Here is a 15,006-nt window from a genome sequence, read left to right on the forward strand (position 1 = left end):
ATATACACATGTAACCATAAAACAGTGCTCCGAGTGACTTCCGGGTATGTAGCGAGGGTGGAAATGAGGTTAATATAGAGACGAATTACTCCATACTTAACGCCACTTAACTGATGAATTTACGACTTCACTATGTCTGTACTATTGCCTATACATCGCCACTCACAATTGCCGCGATATAATTTCTACCGGCGAAACTAACAGATCCAACCACCAACGACGTTAATTTCCGCTGAACATTAAAGAAGAAAGCCAACATCCAACTGACCCATCATCGATAGTAGAGATTTGGATTGATCGGCAAGTCGACGCAGTGTTAATCCTCCTCTCTTTTACACCCCCCGAGTTATCTCATCGCCCTTTCACTTAATCCTGCTAATGTTCTGATACGATCCATTAACTGTCGAAGAGATTAAAAAAATCAAACCGTCGAGATACTGACCTCGAAACGAGCCAGAATGCAGAACGCTGATGTCCGTCATCGATGCGCATAGGTGCAGTGTTAAGATGTTGCACGGTTGATCGTGAGTCCCGAGGTCGTATTCGTGGTATGTTCAATTCTAGATTAGATGAAGCAATAAAGTTAAGAGCTTTCTCGCGGCACACGCGCGCGCGCGTGTATATATTTCGGGAGACAGAATCGTTATACTCGTTGTTAAGCATTTTTAGCGGTTAAAGATAAGGAGAGACAGAGTTGATATACGTGTTAACCGCGTTGATTAGCCCGTTTCATTTATGTTCCGCGCATCGTGTTCAGCGCGTAACGTCCCAGGACCCATCGCTAGCCAGCTTCTCCCGCGTGACGAGCCAAGAACAAAGTTGATCGTTAACACGCTGATTGACGAACGCAAGCTAATGGGTTAATTGACCATACCGCGGGCAGATATGTGTACCACGTAGCTTTAAGTTCTCTGTAACTTTACTTTTAAGTTTCAATAACCTCGGTATGCTTGATCGTTGGAGTATCACGTACTTTATCATTTTCTATTGCGCTCTGGTGATGCTGCGTTACGATATTGTTAGTCAAATATTTATTGTAAAGATAGCATATAACGTTTTGTTAACGAAATGAAAGAATAAGAATTTACCTGAACCAGAATATAATTGTTCAGCTATTTTTGTTTCTTTTTCCTGCGCTGCCGAAGTGATTCCGCTGTGACATTTACTCTGAGCGTTATCTCGGAGGAACGAGTGCATGGATCTCTTCGATTCGATGCGTGCTTTTGCTCCGAATTTCTTTCGACCAATGATGCACGGGACGCGAGCGGCTTGGGGCGAGAATTAATGCAGTTAGCCACTCGTGCGGATTTTGACGTGTTACGTTATATGTATGACCTCACTGTCCGTCCCTGACAATCGTTTGTAGTACGAAGTTGTATGTAGCGAAGTGTTGCATAAGTAAGGTATCGTCCAAGTATCCAATCATCACCATTGTCATTCATATGTTAGGAACGAGTCTGCATTCTACGGGCACCACTCGTTTTACGAGCATGTTTGGTAAACCAAGTGGTCTGTTAAAGTTACGATATCGCTTTAAGGAAACGACGAGTGAGTCTGTAGAGTACAGATAGTTTGAAACTAAAGGTACCCAAGAGTACGCGCAGTTCGGCCAGTTAGATAACTCTTTTTTTTTATCGCAGTCGTGTAACTATGTTGAAAGAACTCGGCCGTAAAGTATAAATGATTTGTCATACGCGTGGCGAAGATTGTATCAATATGTATATAAGTGCGTGCTTGGGCGAGTGGCGCCTAAGATTCGCTTGCTTCTTAAAGTCCTAATTTAGTGAAATCGAGCGGTCAGCGCGATGAGTAATTCGAGTCACAATTTCTCCAAGAGCAATAGAAACGGTATATGGGAATCGTTGGATTTGCTTAATTAATTTGAATGCTAGGGAGAATAACTTAAAAATAGACTCTCACTAGGTCTCACTCGGACTCATTTTACTCCTCCTGTGCTTGTCTTGGTCAGCTAGACAATTTAATACGTCTCGTCTCGCTTCGGCTTGTTGCAACACCGAGGCGCGAATTCTTCTGCAAGAATATCAGCGTGTTAAGGCATAGAGTAAATGAGCATAATGTTCCTGAGACGCTACGGATTAATATATCGGAAGGCAATTTTCTGAGAGCGACAAACCATACACGTTAACTCGGGTGGCGAGACGCGCTAAGAAGTGGGACCTAACCCTGTCGATGCGTGACGCCCTCGTGGATTTTGACGAGACTTTTTTAATTGTGACTTGCGTGTAACGAGAAAAATAATATAAACGGGCGAACGGACCTCAGTGACCTTGAAAAAAAATGAAATACATCTACAATACAGACGTTACAAAGGGCGCCACCTACGCCCAAATCGCCCGCAACGCCCCGTGATTTGCGGTTCACATAACGACCGCGGTCGTTGTGATGGCGCTGCAGACGTCACGGATGACGTCATTCACACGACCGCAGCGCCCAAGCGACGCCCACGATCTGAAGTGATCTGATTGGCCCGGACTATGTTGTCGGCTTTCATAGCTCCTTTATTATTTAAAATTTGTAATATTTATGGACATAAATAAGAGTAAACAATACTTTACTGGTCACGCATTATCGAAATTGATAATGTGGAATGAAAAGTACGGGCTTTACCCATCCCGTTCCACTATACTTTTCGCCCGCGACGCTCGTAACAGCTCATAAGCAAGTGGAACGGGAATTTACCGGTCGTCGTGGGCGCGGTTGATTTGGGCGCAAGTGGAAGCGCGCCCTAACTCATCTAGAGCTGTTACTTTTTGACTTGTCGGGTACCCGGCTACCCGAAGCAACTTCAAGCAATTGCATGTTGTATTGTCTGTGGTATTGTTTGATGTTAGCCGAAAATGATCGAACAATACCATATTCAATGGCATGAAGTTGTTCCGGGTAGCCGGGTACCCGACGGGTCAAAAAGTAACACCTCTAAACTCAGCCGTCTTCGCTGTAGTAGTCGCCATTCGATTTTTTACCATTACATCTATTGGTTTTCAATGATATTGAAAATATGAATAATTATCTAACAAGGGAACACCGCGAATCCGGACTCACCGATTGGAACGCAACTTTGTCGGTTTTTAGAGTGATTCAAAACAAGAAGAACGGTGTCTTTCATTTGAGCCCTATCGCCTTTTAAGTGGGTGAAAACTAACCTCAAAGTCAAATTGGCACTTCCACTTTTTCGCGTATAACTCTCAAAGTACAACAGACAGAAAAAAATGTTTCAAACAAAAGTTTAATGGCGCAATAAGTGCTACAAACTTCCATTAACAAAATTTTTAAAAGAGTAAAAAAAAAATATTTAACTGACGAAAAAAACTCTTCATGTTTCACGTACCACTCAAATATCTATACGAACAGTCACGTACCACCAATTAAACTTAAGATGAATACTGCAGTGCAGCATGCGTATGTTACATGCTATGAACTTAACTGATTTAGTGCACACAAAACGTATTACAAAAACTATTCGAAAAGCATTCGCGTACCACTGGTGGACCTTCTCCAGTTTGAGAAATCCTGCTTTACAGTGTTTCTGATGGCACCCTTCCCCAAAAGAAAGTCTATACATTTTTCTTCTGCCTTCACTTGGCGAATAAACTCTGTGAATGATCACATTTTAGTTAGACGCGTTAAATTGAACGTTCCACCAACCACGACGGCGTATGACGGATTGACGCATTCGACGTGCGGTCGAACATAATGAAACAGCGCACCGCAAACAGTATTTTTCTCAAGGTCATTGGAGTCCTACCGCCCATTTTACAAGCTTTCATTACATACTTTTATTTATTATTTATCTAGCTTCACTTGTGAGTTCATTACTTAATTTGTTAGGGTGAAATCTTGTAGGTTAACTTTGACCCACTTCCACATATCCGATCGTCTTGAAACTTTGTACACATAGGAAGATCCGATGACAATACAATATTTTCACTAAAAAACATAAAATAATTTATAGTAATTTTTTTTTTTAAAAAACAAGCTTTTAGTAAAATGTACCAAATAGGAAAAAATAAATGATTGCCTCAGAAGAATTCCCGCATGTGAATAAAAATAACAGCGTGGAGCGCTGAATTAAAAGTTATGCAAAAACTAATTGGTGATTTTGTCTTGACTTTTAATCTGGTTAAATCTCAGGACCGACTTGGAATTGAGGAATTAGGCTGCTCGCAATCAAGAAGAAAAAATTCGAGCAATAAGGACGCTCTAGCAGAATACAAAAACTAATGTATAAAAATACGTAGAGCGTTATAAATATTTATATAAAAAGGACACTTAAGTATTTACGCCCCACGCTTTTATTTTTAATCATATGCGGGAATTCTTCTAAGTCAGTGCATTTAGGCCGGTATTAAAATTATTCCTTTTCATTTTAGTATATTTTAATAAGATCTTGTTAAAAAAAACTTGGACTATAAAGTTTTATTATTTGTCTCGTTATATATTGCGTCACAACAAAGTAATTAAAAAAGTTCCTGTCAAAATCTATGAGGGCGTCACACGTCGCCAACTTGAGCAAAGTGGAAGCCTACCTTAAGATCGCCTGCACCATTTTTTTCATTTTCAATTTCGTTATACAATTACAGCAAACCTCCGCTATGGGCTCGCATAACTATGCATTAAGTGCTCGTCGCTATCCGCTCCACTTCTTGGAATCATTCTGCTATGAAATAGAGAAAGTACTTATCACACTCGGTTTCGCTTCGTCTTTCACGTGGCCACGCTCTCTGACTCTCTTGCGCCACCAGCGGCTCATTCGTTAAGCACTCGCCGCCAACACCGAGCGCGAGCCCATAGCGAGAGTTATTGTATATATAGCAGTTTTTGTCTGTGATTCATCGGTTTCATTTACCACCATAAATATGGCTTTGCCCGCGAGCCTTTGTTTTAGATGCAACACATTGCTAATATATTTTTGAAGTGTTGATAATTGTTCTGCTACCGAAAATAATTTGTTTCCAACGTTTTATAGACGCCAGCGACTAAAGACGTTGACACATTAAAAGTTTGCTCTTTGGAAAGAATAAATTTCCTTGTTTGAAGTTAAAACTACCGATATGAAATTTCATTTCAAATTGGTTAGACTGAAATTGTACTTTTTGTAGTTTCTTCGAAATCTACGCGACGAAGCGATGCAAAATGACAGAGAAAGCACATCAAACATCATGAAACAACATTCGAACTTTCTTGACTAAACTCAACAAGGTCTTCCAGCTGGAAACATTAAACTTTTTTGTATTGACATTGACATATTATGAAACCGGTTCTACAAATACGTGCCAATGCCGATAATAACCGGAAAAATTGAAGAGAAACATTCCTGTGTAATACATACTTCCTGATAAAAATAGAGCGATAAACGAACAAATACAGAGTGAAATATTTTCTGTTTTAAAAAGGGGATTAGTGTAAGGCATATGTGTTAATAATTAGACTGTCAATTTTTTTATTCCGAAATTCCAATAAGGAAACCTTTCCAACTCGAAAATTTTGATTTAAACGTCACATTATGTGAATGTAAAGCATATTGTAGTATGCAAGAAGCATTTCTTTCTCTGCGGAAATTCACTCTGAAGGGTGATCGCAAAGATATCACGTTTTTCCATTTTTTTTTAATATAACCTTATAATGGTGGGAGATAGAAGCAGAGTTCGGAGGGATTCGGCTGCACTGATGGAGGGGGAAACACCTACTGGAGCGGTGGTACTGTGTGCGTGACTGACGCAGGCGCAGTTCGTGCACACATTACCACCGCTCCTGTAGGTGTTTCCCCCTCCATCGGTGCAGCCGAATCCCTCCGAACTCTGGATAAAATAAAACTATAAATATAAGAATTGTTTAGTTTCTTATGCTCTATCACACTATCAAAAGAAAATTATAGGTATCTTTAAAAAACAAAAAAAAACGCGATAAATTTAAGGGCGGGTTTCACCCCTTTAGAGTGAATTTCTGCAGAGAAAAATTGCTGTCTGCATATTTCAATATGCTCTACATTTGCACGAAGTTTCATTAAAATCAGAAGCTTCGGGCTGAGAATGTTCTCTTGTAAGTTATTTCACGTAGAGGAAGCGCTTCGATGTCGGTAAAACGAATTCTCGCCGGAGAGCGCCGGCCAGGCAGCGCGTACGGCACACGGATAGAGGGACGGGTATGCTTGTGTGGTGCGGTACAGGCGCTAGGTGGGGGTACGCTTGGTCATAGAGTGGGGGTAGCGCCCGTGGGCGAAAACCCACGGTTCTGGCATCACCGTTTAGGGCCCCCTATGCAGAGTTAGAAGCGATGGGGCCGCAGTGATGGAGGGGGAAACACCTGAACTGCGCCTGCGTCAGTCACGCACACATTACCACCGCTCCTGTGGGTGTTTCCCCCTCCATTCGCTGCGGCCCTATCGCTTCTAACTCTGCCCATATGTAGCCAGTCTCGGTCTGATATTCCAAATTACCAACAGCATTCCAAATATGCTGCACTTCCTCTATGAATGAACAAAGTAAGAAGTCTATAATGTGGGGTCTCAAACGAGACGAGAATCACTTTGTTCAAAATTAACTATCCCCAGAATAAACAGAATGTTGAGTAAACCGCGGTGACATCTCGACTATGCTAGGACTTTAAAACAGGCATCGAAACATTAGGCTTCACGCTTAGAAGCTAATCTACAGCTTTGGAAATAAGTGGACCGCTGTTAAGTTCCCTCGCTTTTAAAACCATATGAAACGAGCTTGCGTAACTTCGATCGGTGCGGTTCACCTTAGGATCCCGAAGTCACGTTTACTTTCCGAACTTTTCTCAGTAAAGTAAGACGCTTTTCGCGGGTCTGCAGACGAATATCCGCCATTATTTGTCGTAATTATACCCTAGCACTTTCATTATAGGTTGCTAAAAAAAAAATAACGGATGGTAGAACCGGCAAAGGGGTGGCTCTGTGTGAAAAAATAAAGCGAAAATGTAGAACCGCTGTTTTTTTAACGATAAGAAATGTTACTAAACTCATTGTCGCTTTAATGGATTTCGTTACAGTGATGATGTATAAGTCTTAATTTATAAATATAATTATTATGGTTTTGGTAAATTTATTGAAAACCTTTTGCAATTAAAGGAAGCGTTATTCAAATATTTAAAAAGGAAAGAATTCAAGTCGTACTGGTAAAAATGTTTTGCGCTTCAGATTCAACAGTGTCCTAAATACATATTTCAGCAACTAACGAACTGGAAAGAATTAACAGTTAAATTAACTAACCTTGCACACTTTACACGATAATGGCCTGTAGCAAGATTTATAAGGCGAGAACTTGGGTTAGGCCACGTATAAAATCGATTTGTTTTTTAGAACGAAGCTTCAAAGTAAGACACTTTGATATACATTTTCGATTTACTTTTTCACGTACAATTATTACAGAGCACACTATGTATCTAAGGCAAATCGAATCAAACGGCGCGACGCGAGGGCAAATTGTATAGATTAGCAAATAAATTATATATAATGACATTGTTTTAATTGTCATGGCGAAGAGAATTGTTACGAGGCTACGTAAAAGAGTAAGGAAGCAAATGTTATTAATCGAACGATACCGTTACTAAATGTTAAACCGTGCAAACAATGTTATTGGAAATGAATGTTATAAGAGAAATATGTACGCTGATTGAAACCAAATAGCAAGTATTTTATCAAACATTACCAGATATTATTGGTTGACAAATATTTTTGCTCGATAAACGAATTATAGATACCGTGTTAATCGATTATTTTCGATATTTATACAGTAACCGTGCACATTTGTACGGCTGGTGTTCTTCCTTCAACAACTGTTAAAATAGCACCTCATAACGAAGGAAGAGACATATAGACGTGTCTTGAAACAAGGACGGGTTTTTCTCTGGAAGCAAGGTGATCGCTAATCCTTTCCACTTCTTCTGTTCTTGCCGCGGCGAGTCACGCAGACTGCGAATGACCGAACGAGAACTGATTGCGAGTGCTATCATATTTCGTCCACGTTGTGGTAAACGACTCGGTAGCGCCTAATCTTTACGGGTTGCCGCCGCCTCAGTCCCTCCTGCTCATTCGCAGTCTATCTCTACCCACGCGATAAGGCAATAAAGGCAAGCCGAAAAGACTTCCTGCCTCGACGAATCTGTATTTACGTTTTTGTAGGTAACATTTTTATAAGCCAGAAAACAACGTCGACGCGACGGATGGTTCCGCTGCAGACGAGAGCGCAAGTTTGGTAACTATACTCCCAGTCATTTAAGAAGAAACCCGTTTCGCGCATGTAGAATGAGCTCATTGGCTCAGAAAAAGCGGTGGTGGGGGTGCAGCCAATAGTGGCTTCTCCCGGCACCAATGAGCGTCAACCTGCGCAGAACCGGTTTAAACTCGTCGGTCGGCAGGTTCCTTCTTAAATGACAGGGAGTTACATGTGCACTATGCCGGCAGGGTGTTCGGCAACAGGTGTCAGAAACTTGAATGAGTGATTCTATATGCCAACATGAAGCGGAAATCAAGAATGAGGAAATTCGGTATGAGGCTTTGTTTCCGAGTTACGAATTGTCTAACGAGGGAAGATCCCGAACCCGAAAATTCAAAAAATTCTGAAACTTTGTGAATATGTGGGGGATTTCCTCTTGATTACAACGCAATTTTTGTTTGCTGCCCAAATTCAGTCGAAGGGGGTGAAATTAACCCTTGAAAAATCGGCTATTTTTCGATTTTGTGCTATAACTCGCGAAGTGTAAGCGATAGAAAAAAAATTTCAAGACAAAAGTTACTTCTTTTAATTAGGCCTGTCATTTGGTGAAAAAATATTTTATTTACAGTTCACGAGTTATAACACAAAATCGGTAAATAACCGGATTTTCAGCGGTCAATTACACCCCCTTAGACTGAATTTGGGCAGCAAACAAAAATTTCGTTGTAATCAGGAGGAAATTCTCTACATATTCACAAAGTTTCAGAATTTTTCGAATTTCCGGGTTTGGGATGTTCCCTTGTAAGATGCGCGTAAAAAGCGTCTGACGCGGGGGAGTATGTATCCAATTGAGAGTAGTTTCGAGAATTTTTATTCTCAGATAGGCGCTAGAAAACTCTTCGAGACCTTACTATCAGACAGAATTCTCAGAACCGTGTCCATTTGAGATTCATCTATCCCGACTGTCTATAGTTTGTTTTGGAATGCGAAGGAGTCGTGCAAAAAATTACAAGGAGAGGCTTTTAGGGGACCACAAAATAACAAAGATGTGTTTTTTTATTTTAGCCCGTTTGCATATTTAGGGTCAGTTTAGAGTCGTCACTATCTTTTGTGTTCCACAGTATTTAATCTACTTCATAAAATTGAATTAAGGTGAAGGTCCCGTACTTCGACCATCCCTTTTGGTCTGTCATTTTATGAATGTCCTGTCTAGTCTTGCGACAGGACTCTCAGAATACGAAGTTATAATAGTGATGTTACTGTGTATCCATCTCGATTCTCGCTACAGTCAAAAACCCGCCATGGACCCGGGCATCTGTAGCCGGAGCTCGGGGAAATGGGGGGTCCCTCCCGGCAAGGTCGAACGTAGAAACCGCTACCGCGTGATGGTGGAAAAATCGACGACTCGAACGCTCGACAACAGCACGCATTCAAATCAAGGACCTACGGGGACTGACGTCGGTGGACGACGAGCTTGCTGGCGCGCGCTTAGGATCAATAGCACAGAGTGACGCATTATGCGAGGGAACTAACTCGGGTACGCCACCGGAATATCTGGTCATACGTTAACATCAACGTTCAGGACGGTCCCGCGAGACTGAGTTAGCAAGGATTATAGAGCAACGACGCAGGAAGCGGCCAGTGGCCCGTACACTCGCTCGAGAGGATCTGTGTAGGACCCTGTTCGAAGCTAAGATAGATCGGCACATCCTCCATGACAAGCGAACTCGCGAGTAAAGGTACGTGTCCACTTGAGAGTAATAAAACTCACGCGAGAAGCTCTCGAGAGTATTTCTCGCAAGTGAACACTACTTCCGAGAGTGACTGTCGGAGAGCGACGTTCAACTATCAGACAGCGGACGCGTTGCAATTTGCGCTCGAGTGGATACATAATAATATTACTATCCGACAGTTGCTTCCGAAATACGAACCAGGTTCGTATTCTGCGAGTACTGTCGCGAGAGTAGGTCTTCTGGGTTATGTAGTAGGCTCGCGTCGCGGCAGACACGGCGTTGCCAGATAGGTGCTTCGAGGCATGGCGTTGCCAGAGAAGTGTCGTTAGGCAGTTAGCTGGGAGAACTGCGCGGCCGAGGCAGTCTGCGTCGAGCCAAGTGGCGAGACACATTTTATGTACGCCATTTATTGTAACCAACTCAAAATATATAACTATTTCATTTCATCCACTCAGCAATTTCCCTTTCTACGTTGCTTCTTTCTCTTTTTTAAAATATAAGCAATAATCAAAGCACTAAGTTTTTGCACATCCATAACCACGGCCTCACTTCGTTCGTAGCTTAAAAGAAACTGAGAGAAACTGCAGAGAGTAGGCGCGGACCAATTTCCAGTGGACACGGTTCTAAGTGTTCTATCGAATAGTAAGCCCTCGGCGAGTTTTCTATCGCCTACCTGAGAGTAAAAATTTTCGACATTGCTCTCAAGTGGGCACACAATATGAGAGTAACTATCGAGAGCTTCTTGCGTGAGTTTTACTCTCAAGTGGACACGTACCTTTAGCCAGGTCAGGCCCGGCGAGGGCAGTAGTATAAGTCCCTCGCGTCAGAAGCTCTCTTACGCGTATTTTAAACAATTAATAACTCGGAAACGAAGCCTCAAACGCAATTTCGTCATTCTTAATTTTCGTCTTATGTTGGCCTATAGAATCACCCCTTAAAGTTTTTGACACCTGTTGCCGAGCACCCTGCATATGTATTGTATACTAGGGGGTGATCCTTAGCTGTAGATAACGAACAAATCTTTGTTGGACTTTTTTGGTTGCACCCTTAGAATGGTGCGCATCCATAAAAAAACAACCATCAGATAACGGAAAAACGTGCCCCAAGAGCCCCGCAGCTTTACAAGTAAAATCTCATAAACAGTGATGTTGTCCAGCTATCTAGCTGATATTATTTTGCTGGAATTTATTGGCGTTTAGTGTATCTTTTGATACCTCTAGTGCCGAAAATCGCATTCGATAACAATAGCCTCTGTGGGTATTATTTTGGAGACTATTTGACCGCATTGGCCCGTGTGTTTACTTTCTTTGCTTCAGAATTGGTTTGAGAATAAAATTCTTCGGGTTGTTTAAAATATATTATCATTATTAGAAGTAGGAAACTAGCTAATACAAAAATCCAGCTCTTTTTTAACGACAATGTTCTTTGTCTATTACTTTGCATTGGTTGTAAGAATGTATCCTCGTTACAGCCAGGAAAGCGACCACGATAATCTTTTACAATTTCTAAGAAGTATTGTTTTTCATTCTCGTCTTTTGTTATTAATTTATTATAATCTTTTACAAATTTGAGTGCTCTCGCAGCCATATCCTTCTTATAATCACAAATTGGTGGCATAGGGCTCACTGCATCCAGTGGCGGATTTAACAGGGCGGCCGATGAGCAGTTGCCACCTGGGCCCCTGCTCGGAAGGCCCCACTAAGGCCCCATCCTTAAAAACAATTCTGATTTTATCCAACCAATATTTTTTTCTGTATTATTACACTGAGACCGTTTTCAGTAAACTAACGCTTTAGCTTCTCGAAAAATGGGCCCCTGCTCAGAGCCCTCTAGGGCCCTGTCTTGAAAAATAAATTATGATTTTATCCAAGCAATTTTTTTCTATACTTTTCTGTACATTTACCCCCGTTTAGTAAACTACCTCTTCATTTTCCCGAAAAAATGGACACCTCAACGTTTGCCACTTGGGCCTTTTTCTTAAATCCGCCACTGACTGCACCCCAGCGTCATTTATGAGTTACCACTTCTGCATTTTCGAATCTTTTAACTTTTGAATGATAATTCTAGAAACATAATTTTTAATATGTTGCAAATTGTATTTGAAAATTAGTTGTGGATAAAAGCGTTATTTTTTAAATTCACAAAATTTTTAAATTTTATTATTAAGGTCTAAACATTTTCAGAAATATTGGAGACAAAAAACATGTCCTGGGATGCGATGCACCCCGTATGACCACGTCTTTCTTTTATCTTATTTCAAGTTTGTAATAATTTATTGAAGTTAAAATTCAGTATCTGTGTGAAACCTTTCAAGCAGTGCCATTGTTTCCATCGTAACAAATATTTCAATGCCCCTATCCGAACAATTAAAAAATTCCTTTCGGTTGTATAATTGCCGCATGGCCGCTTTCGTGAGCTTCAACCATCTCTTTCTTGGAATCCTTTCATAAATTACGATGAAAAAATGCAAGCGCAACAGATTCAGAACGTGACAGTTATTATTGAGGATAAAAAAGTGGAATTTAAATGTTGAATGTTATTTTATTCCATTCAAGCCTGAACCAGACTCGGAGGGCATGGAACTAGCCGGATCCAAGGTCATGGAACTACCCGGATCCGGTTAGATAATCTCCGCAATAATAGGGAGTATTCTAATCGATGCGATTTTCAGCAGTAAGGGTACTGAATGATACACTAAGTGTCAGTAAATACAAAAAAAAAAAAGAACAGGTACATAGCTGAACAACTGTGCTGGAGCATTTTTAATAGTGGCGGAGCCGCGCTTATGGGATTTTACATGTGCATGTAACTTCAGCCCAGCTTTTACACAGTTTACAATTTTACAGATTGGAACCGTTCTAGGGGGTGCCATAAAAAAATTCGGAAGTCGGAAAATAAGGACCACCCTAACGCGAACGTATGTTTAACGATAAACCGGTTAATTGTTGTAATTGTTGTCGCGATGGTATAGGGTTTAAATTGATCGAAGTATATTTTTTTCTCAGTGTCAGTGCACGGGCTCTAATAGATAGGTGCACACACCTCGCCCTCTCATCTGTTTTTTTTTTTCTCATAGATCGAGCAATAAACGTATTATTTCAACAAGAAGCGTTGTGTGGCATTGAGTTCCTCGTCATTCGCTTCCGTCAATCAGTGGAAGAATTTAAAATGGAAGAAAAAGAAACACGCCGGACGGCAGAGCTCGAAAGAAAAAAGGAAGCACTCACCAGAATTCCAGCATTATCTTATCGGCGGACATATTCGTGGAGTTCAGAAATAATCAGCTTCGTGTGAAATTGGAGGCCACAAAATACACTTGGTTTTTTCATCGTGAGAATGGAATCCGCATTATGACTGCGGAAAAGAACCGAAATTGTGTTGGGAATAAAAAAAAAATTTAATAGAACGCTAATTGTAAGCAACGTAGGAACCTGATCATTTTGAATTCTTGTAATTTATTTTACGATAAGATAAAAAAAGCCATGAGCATGAGAATGGAACTCGTGGAAACATCGTTTAAAAAAACGTAATATCATCGTTATGGTAACAAGCCGTAGATTTCAACTTTTGTAAAAATGGAATAAAAACAGATGAACTTTGCGAGTAGGAGGTTCGGTAACAGTCAGCTAAAAGAGGACGTGTGCTGGAAGGCGTATAATATAAAAATGACAAAATATAGTATATAGAACGACTTCGTATGCACTGTACCTTAAGTTCACAATTGGGGAGTTGACAAAATGTTTAAAAGTGTTTAAAACTGTTCATTATGATAAAATATGCTTGTAAAAAAAAAATATTAATTTTTTGCTACACCTCTAACATGAAAAAAATGTAATTTTTATTTGAAATAAAAAAATTGCCGCGAAAGCGCACTGCACGGTCACGTGACCATTTGTGACGTCAACGTGCAGTGAACACAGAAAGTTATGGTTAGGGAAAGTAAGGAGTGAATTTTTCTCACAAAAATAATGGCGAATAAAAATTATCAAGTGTCTTCTAAATCGAATTTATGTTTTTGTGAAGACCATTTCAATGTAAGTAACTAACTTATTATTAACTATCATTTATTATTATTTCATTTCATTGAGGTTATATTAGATTGTGCTGTCACCTTTAACGAAGTTCTTTTCCATTGCCAATGATAATATATATAAGTGTCATTCGTCGCTATATATAAATCGCTGCTTACTGCACAATGACGTCACGCGCCGTGATTGGCGTTTCAGATCACATGACTCAGAACTTAAAAAACGTCAATTTTATTTATTAAATTTTGGTAAAACGAATAAGTGTTTTATTAATATTTCTATCATTTTAGGCTTTTCATTAATAAATCTGTAGATTTCACTACTTTTCTCTTTTTTTTCAAATACTGGCAACTCCCCAATTTAGGGGCCCAGTGGAAAACAGGCACATGCCACATATTCATAATTTTTCATTTCTTTGTACCATTCATTCGTTCCTGCAATATAGTGTAATTAATTAAGTAATTAATAATTGTGTCACTGGGTAGAATCATATTAAATTTTCTTGATGCTGAGAAAAAAACGAATCCGAAGTGGAAAAGGGGCCCATGCCACTCGGCTGCTTGGGACTACGAGAGATCTTACATTGTTTTCAAGATGGAAATAGCAAACACAGAAATAAGTGGTAAAATAATTCTCGTAATGAGAATAAATGAATATCGCAAGAAAAATATTAAAAAAAAAATAGCTAATTAAAAAAAAAATTAATTAATTTTTCAGCTATAATTTGATAATAGTTGTCATTTACCATCTAATTCAAGTACCGTTTGAAATAATTACGATTTCGCACAGCATTTCCTGTGAAAATAATTTTTCCTTCAATTTGCTTTCATCTAAAGCAGGGGTGCACAGGGAGCTGTTTTAGCGCCTAGCTGCGGGCAACCCGCCTGTCCCGTTGCTAAGGTTAGAATCAGTGAGGCGAACTGCAGTAGTGTACGTGCATTTGGTACGACTTGAACCCAGCTATATACACTACTGCAGTTCGCCTCACTGATTCTAACCTCAGCAACGGGACAGGCGGGTTGCCAGCTGCTAGGCGCTAAAAACGGC

Source organism: Andrena cerasifolii, chromosome 7, assembly GCF_050908995.1.
Source record: "Andrena cerasifolii isolate SP2316 chromosome 7, iyAndCera1_principal, whole genome shotgun sequence".
In the NCBI taxonomy this organism is placed as follows: domain Eukaryota; kingdom Metazoa; phylum Arthropoda; class Insecta; order Hymenoptera; family Andrenidae; genus Andrena; species Andrena cerasifolii.